The following is a 17,154-nucleotide window of genomic DNA, read 5'->3' on the forward strand; positions in this document are numbered from 1 at the left end:
CCTCACGCGTGCACGTCCTCATTTGCATGACGACTGTTGATCAACTCCCTAATTACACTCCTGGTCTCTCCGCCTCCTCTTGTTCTGCTCCCTCCCCTCCCTCCCTCTCTCTCTCTCTCTCTCTCTCTCTCTCTCTCTCTCTCTCTCTCTCTCTCTCTCTCTCTCTCTCTCTCTCTCTCTCTCTCTCTCTCTCTCTCTCTCGTCGTCTCTCGACCCATTCCCAGAGTGCATATCGGGGAAATGGACACACAAAGACATGCGCACTCAACTTAATCAGCCATTTTTTTCAACCCCCCAAAAAAAAAAAAAAAAAAGCAGGGGGCTAAAACGATAATAATTAGCAGAATAAAGACATATCGGATTTTCATTTCCTTTTGCGAGCTCCGCGTTTGGCGAGCCTCCGTCCACCGGAGAGACGAGCCGGATCCCCCCCCCCAGTCGACGCGTCGTCTCCACCGCCACCGGAACCAAAATAAGGGACTCTAGAACGCTTTTTTTGTGCCACCTTCTCCTTTTTTTGTGGAAGGATTATTCTACTTTCACCTGTTTTTTTTTGTTTGTTGTCTTCGTGTGTTGGATGTGACGGTTTTTGTGCAAGCGAAGAGAAAGGAGGCGGCTTTGGACGAAAGTAAGTTTAACTTTTATTGAGTAGTTGCTGTGTTTGTGCGCTCCATCCACGACTCGATCGTCGATCGATTATCTATCTGGCTGCCCGGTTCACTGACATCGGGCCAGTTTCGGATAACAGGTGCTGGGGTGGGTTTTTTTGTTTGTTTGTACCAGCCAGGAGGCGGATGTGGACGCAAATGTTGTCCGTGCATCCACGGAGGCGCTTATACGCGCGGCTCCGCGGACCACGACTACCCCGGTTGAAGTTGACCCAAAGCCGGATGCATTCTCTCAACTGCACCCGCCTTTCCTGGAGGTCCGTCCATATGTACATTTCGGAGGTCAACACCGTTTTTTTTAACAATACGTACGGGAAAAAACACACACAAAAAAACTTCCACCATCCGGACTATAGCGGTGTGTTCCGGGTGAGCTGCCCGGCAGAGAGAAGACCTCGTCCGGCTACTGATGCCACGGCGAGTCCGTGCAAGAGCACCAGCGTTACCGGGCAGACACCTATTCTCTTTTATTGATATGATCAAACAAAACATTTAACATATTCTGCATTCTAATTATTTGCAATTACATTTTTTTTATAATCGATTTTGTTTTTAAGGATACATATTTGTTGAGTTTAATATATATTTTGTAAATTTTGTATATATATATATATATATATATATATATATATACATATATATATATATATATATTATATCTATACTGTATATATATATATATATATATATATATATATATATATATATATATATATATATATATATATATATATATATATATATATATATATATATATATATATATATATACATATATATATATACATATATATATATATATATATATATATATATATATATATATGATTTTTCTGTGACGTGTCTCAAAGTGGGACACAGCAGTGACAGGGGTTGGGATTGGATGGGGGGCATCGATCGGCAAAACCCCAAAACGTCAGTGCCAAGGGGCCAGTCTGCCTCGAACCCGAGCATACAACCGTGTCGTGTGTGTGTATTAGTGTATACATCAGTGTATACACCGCTTTAATTTGTGACTTTTTAAAAGTGGATTCACCTGTTTGCTGAGTGTGTGTATTTGAATACAGCACATCACTATAAGGAAGTGTGGATTGTAATATCCACACTTAATAATAATATCTGCGGAAAATTATTATTCAAATATTATTCAAAGTAAAACCGTTGCTGTTACTGTGTTTGCCTTCATGTTAAGCACATTTTTTAATTGCACATATTCTCCTGAGAAACGGCGTCCACTGCAGTGGACATTTGTGTTTTTTTATTTTTATTTTGCCACGGTTAAAAATGCCCTTTTCTCCAAAACACACATGTCCACTGCAGATGACTTCCCATGCTGAGGCTACAATCATGCTATGAATATATTCAAATACCAAACTTTTTTTTAGAAATATATTTGTGTGGATGCATCACATACACACAATACATTTCCGGAAGTCTAATTGCAATGCATTTCATCAGTAAATGATGCTATTGTCTAACTCTATGGCAACACTTTATTTTCTTGCAACCCCTTCTTTTTTTCCCCCTTTTGTATTTGCAAAAGCCTCTTGTTTTTGTTTTTGCTTTTGCAGGATGTCGTAGCGCCATCAAAGGGCTGAGCGTGTTAGTTAAGCAGCTCGCTGTATTCATTTTATCCATATAGCAGTGAAGGGAAGTGATGATAGCAAAAAAAAAAAAAAAAAGAAGGGGGCTGAGGGTGCGCACACACACACACACACACACACACACACACACTGGAGAGTGTGAGAGATGGGCTGAAGACAATAGCAGTTGGCTTGAAAATGCTTCTTGATTATTAAAAGCTAATGCATTTGCAGTATTGCAGCCTTCATTAAGGGTGCACACGCTGGAGTGGAGGGAAGAAGGGAGGGGGGGCGTGAGATGATGGGAGAAGGGGCTATGGGGGTGTGGGGCGTGTGAGGGTGGGTGGGTGGGGGGGTGTCTGTCCTATAACTCCTGGGCCCGAGACACATGCAGCAAGAAGATTGGCTCGGGCCTCTCCTCGGGGTCGACAATGTGTCATTTCCACCCAGCTAGATTGCCCTCTGCCTATCTGATATTAATGTGCAAATCAATATTTCAGGGATTAAATTTCCCTTCTTCATTTTTTATGGTTTCTACCTCAATAAGTCTCCCGTCTAATAGAGGAGGCTGGATGATTTAGAAGCCTTTGCTGCTGCTCAGCAAGAGAGAGAGAGAGAGAGAGAGAGCAACGGGAGCTTTGCAACAAGGCTATCTCTGCATTTTAATGTTCATCTCCGTGAATCCCCCATAGGCCTCCAGTAAGGAGGGTTATACCGCTGCTTTGCACTGTAAAGACACCCAATTTGCCTAAAAAGGCAAAAAGGGAAAATAGTCCGGTTGAATACATAAGACGCCGTGTAATCCGAGTTGCAGGTATTAGTCCAAAAGGAAGCCTCCACGTCTAATGGTTGAGCGAACACTGGCTTATAGCACAAGGCGACCTGCGACGTAACCATCCGGTTTTATTTGCATATGCCCAGCTTGAGCAACATCTGGCGTACGTGTGATGATTAGTGAGAGGAGGAGTGCATTATTACCATAGTCATAATGCTGCATCTCATTGAGAGTCAACTAAATGAGCCTTTTGACTCCCTGCAGACCCCAATAGGCCACCAGTGTTTATCTAATCCTCCTTCCTGTACCATCTGCTGACGTCCAGTGTGGTGGACGATGGAGGAGTGGAGGGAGGAGGAGGGAGAGGGAAAAAAAAGCCCCCCAAAATATTTTCATTATTCAGCCTTGGAGTGGAGAAAGCGACAGAGGAAGAGGCACAAAGGAGCTGTAATTGTAGCACGACCGCTTGGCTTCCTCCCCGATTCGCGGCCATTATACTGTATTGTAATGTAGTGCAGTGGTTCTCCAACTTTTTTCACAAAGTACCACCTGAGAAAAAAACTCCTGAAGTACCACTGCGATGCCCAGAATTAAAATGCAGTAGCGTATTAGCCCCAAGTATTCATTAAAAGAAGGCAGATGTTTTATTTAACAAGTATATTTCATATTTTTGCCCTACACACAGTCTGAACAGTAACTATAAGAACATAAAACACTGTACTTTAATCAAGTGAATATTTGGCGTACCACTAGATGGAGCCCACGTACCACTAGTGGTATACATACCACAGTTTGAGAATCACTGATGTAATGTATACAACTCATAATGTCCGCATTAGATAAGCAGCATCCTTTGCAGTGGACATTTGTTGTTGTTGGTTTTTGTGCGTATGTTTTTTGAGGCAAGATTACATAAACAGGCAAACGTTTTTTTGTAGGACACTTCGTGGAAAGTGTGAGTGATGGTACCATGAGTCCAATTTCATGCCCCAAGATTTGTAACGGACAAAATAGATAGGCCAAAAACAAGAAAAAAGGATGAGCCAAAACAAATGTCCACTGCAGTGGACATTGGTGTTTTGCATCGATGCTTAGGGTATCTAGAAAGGCTTTAATGAAATGTTTTATTTCTATTATTATAGCTAAGACACTTTCCTCTGCAAAATTGTTACTCTGACAAAATAAATAACCCAAAAACAAATGTCCATTGACAAAAAAAAAGAAAGAACAAAAACTAATGTCCCTTGTAGTGGACATTGGTGTTTTGTATAATAAGGATACTTTTTTCCCCCAAATGTGTAACTCTGACAGAAGAAATAGACAAAAAAGAGTCATTCATATTTTTTCTTGAATTGTGTAACTCCGACAAAAAGAAAAACAAATACCCATTGGCGACAGGAAGGTGTTTTGCATATCTAGGAAGGCGCTAATTGAATCTATTAATAGTAATTATCATTATAACTAAGATACTCCCTCTCACCCCCCCAAAAAATGTAACTCTGAGAAAAGAAATAGACCAAAAATAAATGTCCTTTGATAAAAGAAAGACCAAAAACAAATGTCCACTGCAGTGGACATTGGTGTTTTGCATAACAAGGATACATTTCCCCCCCAAAATGTGTAATCCTGACGAAAAAATCAGGCCAAAAACTAATTTAATTAATATTTTTCCTGAATAATGAAACTCCGACAAAAAAACAAATGTCCACTACAGTGGACGCTAAGAAGTCCGCAGTTGAATTGTGTAACTCCGACAAAAAGAAAAACCAATACCCATTGGCAGCAGGAAGGTGTTTTGCATATCTAGGAAGGCGCTAATTGAGTCTATTAATAGTAATTATCATTATAATAAGATACTCCCTCTCACCCCCCCAAAAAATGTAACTCTGACAAAATAAAAAGACCAAAAATAAATGTCGTTTGATAAAAGAAAGACCAAAAACAAATGTCCACTGCAGTGGACATTGGTGTTTTGCATAACATGGATACGTGTAATCCTGATGAAAAAAATAGGCCAAAAACTAATTTAATTCATATTTTTCCTGAATGGTGAAACTCCGATAAAAAAACAAATGTCCACTACAGTGGACGCTAAGAAGTCTGCAGCAGCCCAGAAGGGGGGGCTAGCGGTGGCGAGTGTGTGTACTGTATGGGAAGGGGGGCTTCCTGCATGTGTCAGGCCTGGGGCACCACAGAGCGACACACACACACACACACACACACACACTCACACACTCACACACACACACACATACAAGTTCCCCCTTAAAGACTTGAAGTGAGATCAAGCCTCTCCGTAGCTCCTGCAGGGGTGGGCGCTTGTGAATATGCGATGTTTTTAGTGTAATTAGCACTTAATTATATTAACATATGCAAATTGCCAGCTTGTAGCTCGCCGGTGGGCACACGGGGGCCGAGGTACAAGTGGTTCCATTGTGGTGAAAGAATAATGGCGAGCGGCGCATAACCAGCCCGCTTATGTAAATCTGCGCCCGGCCAAATTTCATTAGTCGCCATGACAACCTGCTTAATTGTGCTGACTAATGTCCCATGATCTGCTGCCAGTCAGGATGGTTGTCACCCCCCCACTGCCCCCCCACTCCCCACAGAGCCCCGACTGACGCTTGTGTTTACACCCTGGTCTTGTACATGCAGGCATATTCCAAAAGCTGCATGTGGCTGCAATGTGTGCAGGGTGGGTTGGAAGGAGGCGGGGGCGTATGGTTGGATGACACCACTTCAGTGGCGTGTCACATGTGTAACGTCTGCTCAGGCTGGCACGGGACACGTCGCCGGATTTGTTTTTGATTAGTGGACACGACTGTGATTCTGTCAAGTGCAGGAACTAAGGAGCCGGGGACACATCTCAGTGGGGCCAACTCTGTGAAGGATGCACTGCAGCCAAAGGTGGCGGTTATATACTACTAATGCTTGCATGCTAATCCTGTTTTTGGACAGCAACGTAAACTGATATTATTGCTTTTCAGAGGCAGGATGGGCAGTTTATACAAGTGTGAAAGCACGGGGAAGGGGGATTAGCATTATTTTGCATAATGCTGGCCGGGCGCTGAATGGGGCATTGAACGCTTGACTGGGTGACAGAGATGAAAGGGAGATGAAATGCTCTCCTCCATGTCAACCCCCCCCCCCCAACCCCCTTCTCCATCCGTCCTGCTGCTGTTGTCTGTCGAAAACCCGGACCCCGGAAACGCCAGGCGGGTGTTTCGTCCGTTTCCGCCCCCCATGCATGCCAGCAGACGGAAACACTTGTGTCTTAAACTTAGTATTCTTCCTCTTCTCTATACGACAAATAGGTCAAAAAGATGCCCCTGAGAAAACGTGTCCACTATAGTGGACATTGGTTTTTGGTGACTTCTTATGTCACAGTTAGATATCCCCATTAGAACACATGTCCACTACAATAGACATTTGTTTTTGCTCATTTCTCTGACTATCTCTCAGAGAACAGGTGTACGAACACTGGGCTTTTGGTTGTGGTCAGTTTTTTTTGCTAGTGTTGACTATGTCCCTGAGAACATGCGTCCATTACAGTGGACATTTGTTTTGGGTCATTTATTTTGACGCAATTTAATATTCTTCTGAAAATGTGCGTCCATTACAGTGGACATTTGTTTTTGTTCATTTATTTTGTCGCAATTGAATATTCCCCTGAAAACGTGTGTCCATTCAGTGTCTCCCATAAACTGCCAAGATACCTGTGACGGTGGGGGCGTAGTTATGGGCGTGGCTATGGGCGTGGTCACCATGACATCATCGAGTAATTTGCATAATTTACTACAATGATATGATTTTCTCTAAAAAGGCTAAAAAAATGTATACTTACTAATTAATAATAACAGTTTTGTTTTAAACGTCCATCCATCCATCCATCAATCCATCTATCCATCCATTTTACAATATAATTACAACACTTAATGTACATATTTATATACAGATTTGAACAATAAGTTATTCACTGAAATATATTTATTAATTGTGGTTCTTACAAAAAATATATCTTATAAAATATAAAAGCTAAAATGTCTCTTAAAGCTCTGCCCACTTAAATTAGTACATACTAAATAATTTAACTTTAGCCTACTACTACAACCATATTATTTACCAGCAACATGAAGTGAAACAGAGGCAGAGGTGTCCTGCCACAGTCAGTAACAAATAAACAGAAAACAGTAGTGGTCAAATACAAATAAGGCAACAAGAGAAGTATCCTACACTTCTCTTTTGTAAAGTAAATCTGAACAGCCTATATGGGCATCTACATCAACTATATGATTTGCCTGAGAAGCTGGACAGGACAAAAAAAAAAAAATGTTTTGGACAGGACAAAAAAATATATATATATATTTATTTTTTTAATTTTTTCATTTGTGGCGGACGTAATTCTTTCGTGGCGGGCCGCCACAAATAAATGAATGTTTGGGAAACACTGCCATTACAGTGGGCATTTGGTTTTGGTAATTTATTTTGCTGCAGTTGACTATGTCCCTGAGAACATGCGTCCATTACAGTGGACATTTGTTTTGGGTCGTTTATTTTGTCGCATTCGAATGTCCCTTTCAGAACACGTCCACACATTTCTTTTGTTTCATATCCCCCTGAGAACACGTGTCCACTACAGTGGACATTTGGTTTCGGTGGCTTATTTTGACACAGTTGAATATCCCCCTCAGAGCATGTGTCCATTACAGAGGACATTTGTTTTTGGTTATTTATTTTGTTGCAGTTGAATATCCCCCTGAAACATGTGTCCATTACAGAGGACATTTGTTTTTGGTTATTTATTTTGTTGCAGTTGAATATCCCCCTGAGAACATGTGTCCATTACAGAGGACATTTGTTTTTGGTTATTTATTTTGTTGCAGTTGAATATCCCCCTGAAACATGTGTCCATTACAGAGGACATTTGTTTTTGGTTATTTATTTTGTTGCAGTTGAATATCCCCCTGAGAACATGTGTCCATTACAGAGGACATTTGTTTTTGGTTATTTATTTTGTTGCAGTTGAATATCCCCCTGAGAACATGTGTCCATTACAGCGGACATTTGTTTTTGGTTATTTATTTTGTTGCAGTTGAATATCCCCCTGAGAGCATGCGTCCATTACAGTGGACATTTCTTTCGGGTCGTTTATTTTGTCGCATTCAAATGTCCCTTTCAAAACACGTCCACACATTTCTTTTGTTTCATATCCCCCTGAGAACACGTGTCCACTACAATGGACATTTGGTTTCGGTGGCTTATTTTGACACAGTTGAATATCCCCCTCAGAGCATGTGTCCATTACAGAGGACATTTGTTTTTGGTTATTTATTTTGTTGCAGTTGAATATCCCCCTGAAACATGTGTCCATTACAGAGGACATTTGTTTTTGGTTATTTATTTTGTTGCAGTTGAATATCCCCCTGAGAGCATGCGTCCATTACAGAGGACATTTGTTTTTGGTTATTTATTTTGTTGCACTTGAATATTCCCCTGAAAATGTGTGTCCATTACAGTGGACATTTTGTTTTGGTCATTTATTTTGTCGCAGGTGAATATCCCCCTGAGAACATGTGTCTATTACAGTAGACATTTGGTTTCGGTGATTTATTTTGCTGAACGCACTTCCGCCCGCGAGTGCAGCTGGGATAGGCCTCAGCACCCCCGCAACCCCAAAAAGAACACGCGGTAGAAAATGGATGGATTGATGGATATCCCCTTTAGAACACATGTCCACTACAGTGGACATTTGTTGTTGTTAATTTTTTTTAATACCCCCTGAGATCACGTGTCCACTACAGTGGACATTTGTTTTGGGGGTATTTAGCCTAATAAACGTCCACTACAGAGTAGGGATGATACTCGAAACCGGTTTTCCCGGTTGTTTGATAAGAAAAGAACCGAGTCCTCGGACTCGAATCCCTTTTTGAGAACCGGTACCCGTTATCGAGACCACTATAGTAAAGGAAAAGAGTTGATTATTTATTCGAATCCCGTCCCGACCGGAAATGCTCCGTGGGACATCACAAGAATTGACGTCACGTACCTTGGTCATTAGGCGCAGATAGCGAAAGCAGGAAAACAATGGACGGGAAAAAGCGCTCCAAGGTGTAATAAAGTTCAAAACAAAAGCTATAATCCATCGAATAACTTTACTGAGAGATTTTAGCAGGGTAAAACACATGACGAACACTTTTACGACCAACCGGAAACATAGCAACCAGGCTAGCAACGCACCTCCTTTACGGCAGCTGTCGCAATGTTCTTAAAACAACCGCAGCACATACATATATATACAACACATCTCCCTTTTTTAACTTTTGTTTTTCTTTCCTTGTAAACAAAACAAAATCACACTGTAGATGTGTTGTCTGTCTAATTATAAATAATGCAGACGAGGCGTGTTGGCTGACTTCTTGACGTTTACTTTCACAGCGTGGCAACATGCAACACTTTTCGGGGCTACCGCGCATGCTCGTAACTCCCGTTGCATGCTGGGTAGTGTAGTTGTTATAATCTCTAGCTCATAACATTTTTCCCCCTATAAAGAAATAATGTTAACTCAATAAAGTGTATTTCTTTTTTTGGCTTTAACTTTTCATTTTTTAGCATTGCAACCACATTTGCAAACAACTTTTCTCTTCATAGAATTTTCTTTCAATAAAGAAATAAAGTGCAAAAATGTCAAAGCATCATAACAAACAGTTATGTCAAATAGCAGCAGAAGTGCACTTTTTGGAGAGCTGTATTATTTTCAGTTTTGTGCCCAAGGGACTGATTTTATTTAACACTATATTATTATTTATACACCTATAGTGATCACAGAGACAGGTTGTTTTTGTGTTACTGTATATATTTGTTTCTCTGAAAAATCCCACTTAATATACTTTGGGTAACAACAGTCAATATTTATTTATTTTATTTTATTTTTTTAGGTGGGTAACAGTCAATATTTATTTATTTATTAGATTTTATTTTTTTTATTATATAATAAAAGTGAGCTTTTGTTAAACCAAATATTGTGTGTTTTTTTTCCATATACAACAACCTATCTGGACTCGATAAGAGAATCGATAAGGAATCGGTTCGATAAGAGGATTCGATAATAGGCTCGAAGTCGATAATTCCTTATCAAACATCATCCCTACTACAGAGGACGATGGTTCTCAGAAAGATGTGTTTGAAAAGGAAAAACAGCTGTAGCTGACAAAGCAAATTGTATTTGTGTGATAGTTAACATTTCTCTAAACCTCCCGAGAACCATGGTCCTCTGCAGTGGACATATGTTTTTGGCCAAAATCTTTTGTCACAGTTATTAAACAGACATACGTCCTCTGCAGGGGACGCTTGTTCTCAGAGAGTTATTAATTGTTGTATAATTTCTTTGTCATAGTGGCCCAAATCCACCTCCATAGTGTAACAGCGGTTTTGGCGCGCCGACCGACAGTTTCGACAGTTTGATGTGATAACAACCATCTTTCATCATTGAAAGTAATAGAAGTGGATGTTTGTTCTTTTGTCATAGTCAGACATTTTTAGGGGGAAAATAGCCCTGTTATGATGCAAAACTCAAATGTCCACTGCAGTGGACAAAGATCTTTTTTCACTTTTTATTTCTTATTTTCAGTTCTTTCTGCTCTCAGATGCCAACAATACTGCAACGATATCTACCTTTTTTCTTTGTCACTATTATAATTGGTTACGAAAGCAATTGTTTGTATTGCAAGATAACACAAACATTTGAACAGCTTACTTTGTGGAAAGTGTGGGTGTTGTTACCAGCGTCCACCGCTGTGGACATTCATGTTTTGCATCACGGGGTTATGTTTTTTTCCCTCCAAAATCCTTGACTCTGGATTGTCCACTGCAGTTGACATTTGGATATTGCTTAACAGAGCTGCTTTTCCCTCGCCAAATGTTGTAACTCTTGACAAAAGAAGCAAATGTCCACTGCAGTGGCCTATTTCTGAGTGGACATTTGATTTTGGTCTATTTCTTTTTTTTCCAGAATTAACTGTTTTGCACAACAAAGACACTCCCCCGCCCCCAAAGTTGTAATGTCCACTACAGTGGACATCTGTGTTTTGCAGAACAAGGATACTTTTTTCAACAAATGTGGAACTCTGACATAAGAAATAAACCAAAACGGTCAAAAATGAAACCAACAACACATGTCCACTCCAGTGGACATTGGTACTTTGCATAAACACTACGGGTGTGGAAAAAAGCGCTATATAAGATCAAATCTATTGGTATTAGTCTTATTATTATGACAAGGACATTTCAACAGCAGGGTGTTGGTACCAGCGTCCACTGCAGTGGACATTCGTGTTTTGCATAACGGGACTACGTTTTTTTCCTCCAAAATCCGTGACTCTGAAATGTCCACTGCAGTTGACATTTGGATATTGCTTAACAGAGCTGCTTTTCCCTCGCCAAATGTTGTAACTCTTGACAAAGGAAGCAAATGTCCACTGCAGTGGCCTATTTCTGAGTGGACATTTGATTTTGGTCTATTTCTTTTTTTCCAGAATTAACTGTTTTGCACAACAATGATACTCCCCTCGCCCCCAAATGTGTAATGTCCACTGTAGTGGACATCTGTGTTTTGTAAAACAAGGATACTTTTTTCAACAAATGCGGAACTCTGACATAAGAAATAGACCAAAACGGTCAAAAAGGAGACCAACAACAAATGTCCACTCCAGTGGACATTGGTGCTTTGCATAAGCACTACGGGTGTTGAAAAAATATCAAATCTATTGGTATTAGTCTTATTATTATGACAAGGACATTTCAACAGCTTTTCGGGCTACTTTTTTGTAAAGTGTGAGTGTTGGCACCAGCGTCCACTGCAGTGGACATTTGTGTATTGCATAAAAAAAACTATACGTTTTCTCCCAAAATGTATCATTTTGTCCAAACAAATAGATTAAAAATAAATATCCATTGCAGGGGACACTGGTTCTCAGAGGGTATCCTGCAATTGTGGAGAAAACATTTAATGTGGAGCTGCTGCACATGTAGCATAAGCTTCATTAGGTGCTATTTACAAGCGCTGATCATTATTTTTGCTGTATGGAGGATTTGTTGCGATGTGGTCTTGTTACTGTGCAGGGGAGAAGCAGGTGTGTTTTATGTGAATTCCGTGTGTGTGAGCGCTCGGCTTCAAATTGCCACCGTGACTTCCATGTGACCCGACTGGACTTTTGTGACTAATTTATGATCAACCGTCATCATCGGCCCCTCGCGTCTGCTGTATGGAAACGATCCCCAGAATGTCGGGGTCCGAGGAGGGGAGGGGCCGGAGAACATGCAACCCCACAAAAGCCGACGTGGCCCTGTTTTTGTTGTCCGTTATTGGACAGGATCCTCTTTCTTTGACCTTTTGCACGCCTTCTCCCTGCCTTTCATATGCAAATGGAGGCTAGACCAGAGGAGGAAACACACGCTGGAGTGGAAGGACAAAGACGCCCACTTGCCTTCTCCTCCATGCATACCCACGCTGCATCTCCTCGTTTTCCTGCCTCTCCGGCAACTTGACGGACTTTCAGCGCTGACGGCGTGTCGGCCATGTGGCGATAGTGATCTGCCTGTGACCCGCACCACCTGCCAGGATCAAGTACCTCCGGAGTGTTGAGCTGGAGTGGGTCCTTGCTGGGCCACGTGACGTCACAGGGGCATGGCTGATCTAGAGCAGGGGTGTCAAACGTGCGGCCCGGGGCCCGGATCAGGCCCGCGAACAGGTTTTATCCGGCCCGCGGGATGAGTTTGCTAAGTATAAAAATTAACCTGACATTTTTGAATGAAAGAAACAGCTGTTCTAAATGTGTCCACTGGATGTCGCAATAGCAATTCTTTGTATCTTTGTAGATGATGCTACATATGTACAAAATAAACCACATGATGTTAGTACATCAGTCGAGAAAAATGATCAAACTACATAAATAACATACTGTAATTGGATTTTGATATAATTTTTTTATCTTGATAGATTGAAAATGAACACCAACATTATCAGGAAATATAAATAAGGACAAATAAAGTACCGTATTTTTCGGACTATAAGTCGCTCCGGAGTATAAGTCGTACAGGCCGAAAATGCATAATAAAGAAGGAAAAAAACATATATAAGTCGCACTGGAGTATAAGTCGCATTTTTTGGGGAAATTTATTTGATAAAACCCAACACTAAGAATAGACATTTGAAAAGCAATTTAAAATAAATAAAGAATAGTGAACAACAGGCTGAATAAGTGTACGTTATATGACGCATAAATAACCAACTGAGAACGTGCCTGGTATGTTAACGTAACATATTATGGTAAGAGTCATTCAAATAACTATAACATATAGAACATGCTATACGTTTACCAAACAATCTGTCACTCCTAATCGCTAAATCCGATGAAATCTTATAAGTCTAGTCTCTTGCGTGAATGAGCTAAATAATATTATTCAATATTTTACGTTAATGTGTTAATAATTTCACACATAAGTCGCTCCTAAGTATAAGGCCAAACTATGAAAAAAAACTGCAACTTATAGTCCGAAAAATACGGTACATATGCTATTAACCACAACAGGTAATTGTAAAAAACAACAACAACATTTTATGATTTGTACAATTTCCAAATGTGCTTGTTCTATTTTTAAACAAAGAAAACAATCCTAATTTGTCTTTATTTTTACGTTATCGTGCCGTGATTTTTCTCCATGTGGGCCCCGATCTAAAATGAGTTTGACACCCCTGATCTACAGGAAGTTTCTTAATACCATATTAGAACACATACATTGAAATATACATCACCATACGGTAGAAGAACCGTGTGATATCTCACAGCCAATCAGCAAAGAGAACATATACAAATTGAAACATTGATTTTAGAGTGATATCACTATAAATATACCTGTAAATTATTTTTCAAAGCTACAATAATTCTCCATCTAGTTGTACGCCAAAGAATCACTTGATTGAAGTACCGTGTTTTATTTGCCTACAACGCAATGTTACAGTGGCCAGAAATATTAAATATACTTGTTAAATAAACTCTCTGCTTTGTTTTTAAAGAATACTTAGGCCTACTACGCTACTGTATTGTAATCTTGGTCATTATGGTGGTACTTGCATGGAGAGCCAAGTATTTTCTGAGGTGGTACTTGGTGAAAAAAGTCTAAGAACCACTGATTCAAAGTTTGAATTTTAGTCAACGGCATCTCTAAACGCAGATCACACGCTGTGCGGAGGTCCGTGGTGGGCGTGAAGAAGCCCACTGAAATGTTGCCAAGCTGCCTCGTGCTCCGTCACTGACTAGAATATAGTGACATAAGTAGCCAAAGTGAATTAAAAAAAGGATGGTACGGAAATCAAATTGATTGATTTTAATTGATTAATTAGAAATGTAACATTTAAAATTTGGTTCCAATGGCGTTAAAATATATTTTTTACTAAGAAAAAGTTAAGTGAATTTGTTTTAGTACAAATGTGCATCAAATTAATTAAACTAAATCACACGGACGTCACATGAATATTACTTAATATGTTCTTCGTAATTGGAACGATTGTGTGTTTATGGTGTCTAAAACCCATGTTTTCACATTTTCTTCAATTCATTTTGCAGACTTAAATATTAAAATACATTTATTATTATTATTATTATTATTAGTGCTGCAACAATAAATCTATTAAATTGACAATTTGATCAGAAAAAAGCTGCAGTATATAATGTGTTGCTTCGATTAATCGTTTAATGAGTATAAAGAATTCAAATGGATCGAATCTGGACCACAGGTAGTGTGCGGAACTTTAAACAAAGCGGACAAAGTTTCTGCACGGCCGCTGAAATAAAACGCACCTGTGAGCAGGATGTGTGGGTGGGCAACAGCGGAAATGTATTTATTTCTATTTTTATTAATGCACACAAGTTAAAAGTGCAATTTCAATGTCCATCCATCCATCCATTTTCTACTGCTTGTCCCTTTTGGGGTCAATTTCAATGTGTGCATTTAATATTAAAAAAGCATAGAGGTTATTGCAAGCAGAAAAATCATTGTTTATTTCAACCATTTTCCCCCAGATGTACACACTGAGGCTATAAAGTGTGTTTTATCCAATTATTTGAACAAATCAATTGATGGATAAATTACTAAAATAATCGATAGCTGCAGCTCTTATTATTATTGTTTATTTTGCTTTTCAGTTTTACGATTATATGTCTATTAAATTGACAATTTGATCAGAAAAAAGCTGCAGTTTATAACGAGTTGCTTTGATTAATCGTTTAATGAGTATAAAGAATTAAAATGGATCGAATCTGGACCACAGGTAGTGTGCGGAACTTTAAACAAAGCGGACATAGTTTCTGCAAGGCCGCTGAAATAAAACGCACCTGTGAGCAGGATGTGCGGGTGGGCAACAGCGGAAATGTATTTATTTCTATTTTTATTAATGCACACAAGTTAAAAGTGCAATTTCAATGTGTGCATTTAATATTAAAAAAGCATAGAGGTTATTGCAAGCAGAACAATCATTGTTTATTTCAACCATTTTCCCCCAGATGTACACACTGAGGCTATAAAGTGTGTTTTATCCAATTATTTGAACAAATCAATTGATAGATAAATTACTAAAATAATCGAGAGCTGCAGCTCTTATTATTATTGTTTATTTTGTTTTTCAGTTTTACGATTTTAACCACAGCATCACACATGCAGTCTAGTTTTCTATTGTGCCTTTTCCACACAAGACTTTCTTCTGGCTTCTGATTGGCTAGAATGTCCTCCGTCTCACAAATCCTCAGAGACTTCCTTTTTTCATGACTTTGTTGTTTTTTATTGAACTTCTAAAACACTTAATATGTTGTTTTTGTTACCCCTAAAATTACCTAATGCGTGTGGACGTATCCGAAGTCAGCGTCTCTGGTGGGGTAAAAGGATACTAATGCAGTTAGCGTGCTAGCATAACACGCCTGCGCGCCGCCGTTTGGCGTGACGTGGTTTCCAAGGCTGCTTTTGGAGGCCGTGTTATGGGAAGGGGTGCGTGTTATCTGTAGGAAATGTAATTTTTGTCCTCATTGAAATCGTTCATTATTGAGCCCGGTTATCTAAATGTTTTTGTTGCTGTTGGTCTCGCGCCAGTCAGGATTGCGTTACCCTCTCTCTCATCTCGCTGGGCCTTCATCAATCTCTTCAGGGAAAACAGAAAAAAGGGGATTTTGTTTTTCTCCCCTTCACTATGCACGCCGTCCTTTTTCTCAGGCTCTGCTGCCTGTTTAGCATCTCCTCCAGGATATTAGCCACGGCCCGGGCCTGGCTATTTAATGCAGAATAATATGCTGCTTCTTTCAAAGTGGAGACATTTCATGGAGCATCTGAGTTAGGTCTGACAAAATGCTGTACAAAAATGAGGCTCGTTCCCTTTGTGTAATATTGTCTGTTTTTCATGTCACCCTGCTGGTGTCTTTGTTCTCATGTTCTTTCTTGCCGCTGCTGACAGCCATGACGTGTCACGTTGGCGGCCGACGTTCATCTTAAATGCCACTTTTGATCAACTTTCCAACGCTTATTCTTCGGCAGGGGTGTCCAAACATTATCCACCAAGAGCCGCACACCTGGATATTTTTTAATCAATTTTTTTTTTTAAATGCAAAAAAACCCCACATATATATATATATGTATATATATATATATATATATATATATATATATATATATATATATATATATATATATATATATATATATATATATATATATATATATATATATATATACAGTATATCCATCCATCCATTTTCTACCGCTTGTCGCCTTCCTCATCACAGTATATATGTATGTATTATATATATATATACATACACAGACACAACTTGTATCAGCTCGGTATTAAAGGTGACAAAGTATATAATAATTCTTAGTGAAAACATTTCAGCTTTATCTCATCATATTCCAATTGATTTGCTCTTTATTTTTTACATTTTTACTTTTGTTTTTTTTCCACAATTAAAATATAATATTAATAATAATAATAAAATAATTGTGTAACTGCATAACCTAATGTGTCAAAAAATTCTGCCTGTATGAAAATACCAATCTTCAGTTCCACATTTAACAGTGTTTATTATTGTTG

General features: G+C 39.4%; 1 protein-coding gene across 1 annotated transcript in view; it reads left to right on the forward strand.

Annotated features, from left to right (window-relative positions):
* Nucleotides 1-331: 331 nt before the first annotated feature.
* The window catches only part of zfhx4 (zinc finger homeobox 4), a 171,196-nt gene continuing 154,373 nt past the window's right edge, over nt 332-17,154 (forward strand). The window contains 1 exon segment of the mRNA XM_062021170.1: nt 332-628. The gene's annotated coding sequence lies outside the window, so the exon portion shown is untranslated.

This window comes from Entelurus aequoreus, linkage group LG15 (assembly GCF_033978785.1).
Source record: "Entelurus aequoreus isolate RoL-2023_Sb linkage group LG15, RoL_Eaeq_v1.1, whole genome shotgun sequence".
Taxonomy (NCBI): Eukaryota; Metazoa; Chordata; class Actinopteri; order Syngnathiformes; family Syngnathidae; genus Entelurus; species Entelurus aequoreus.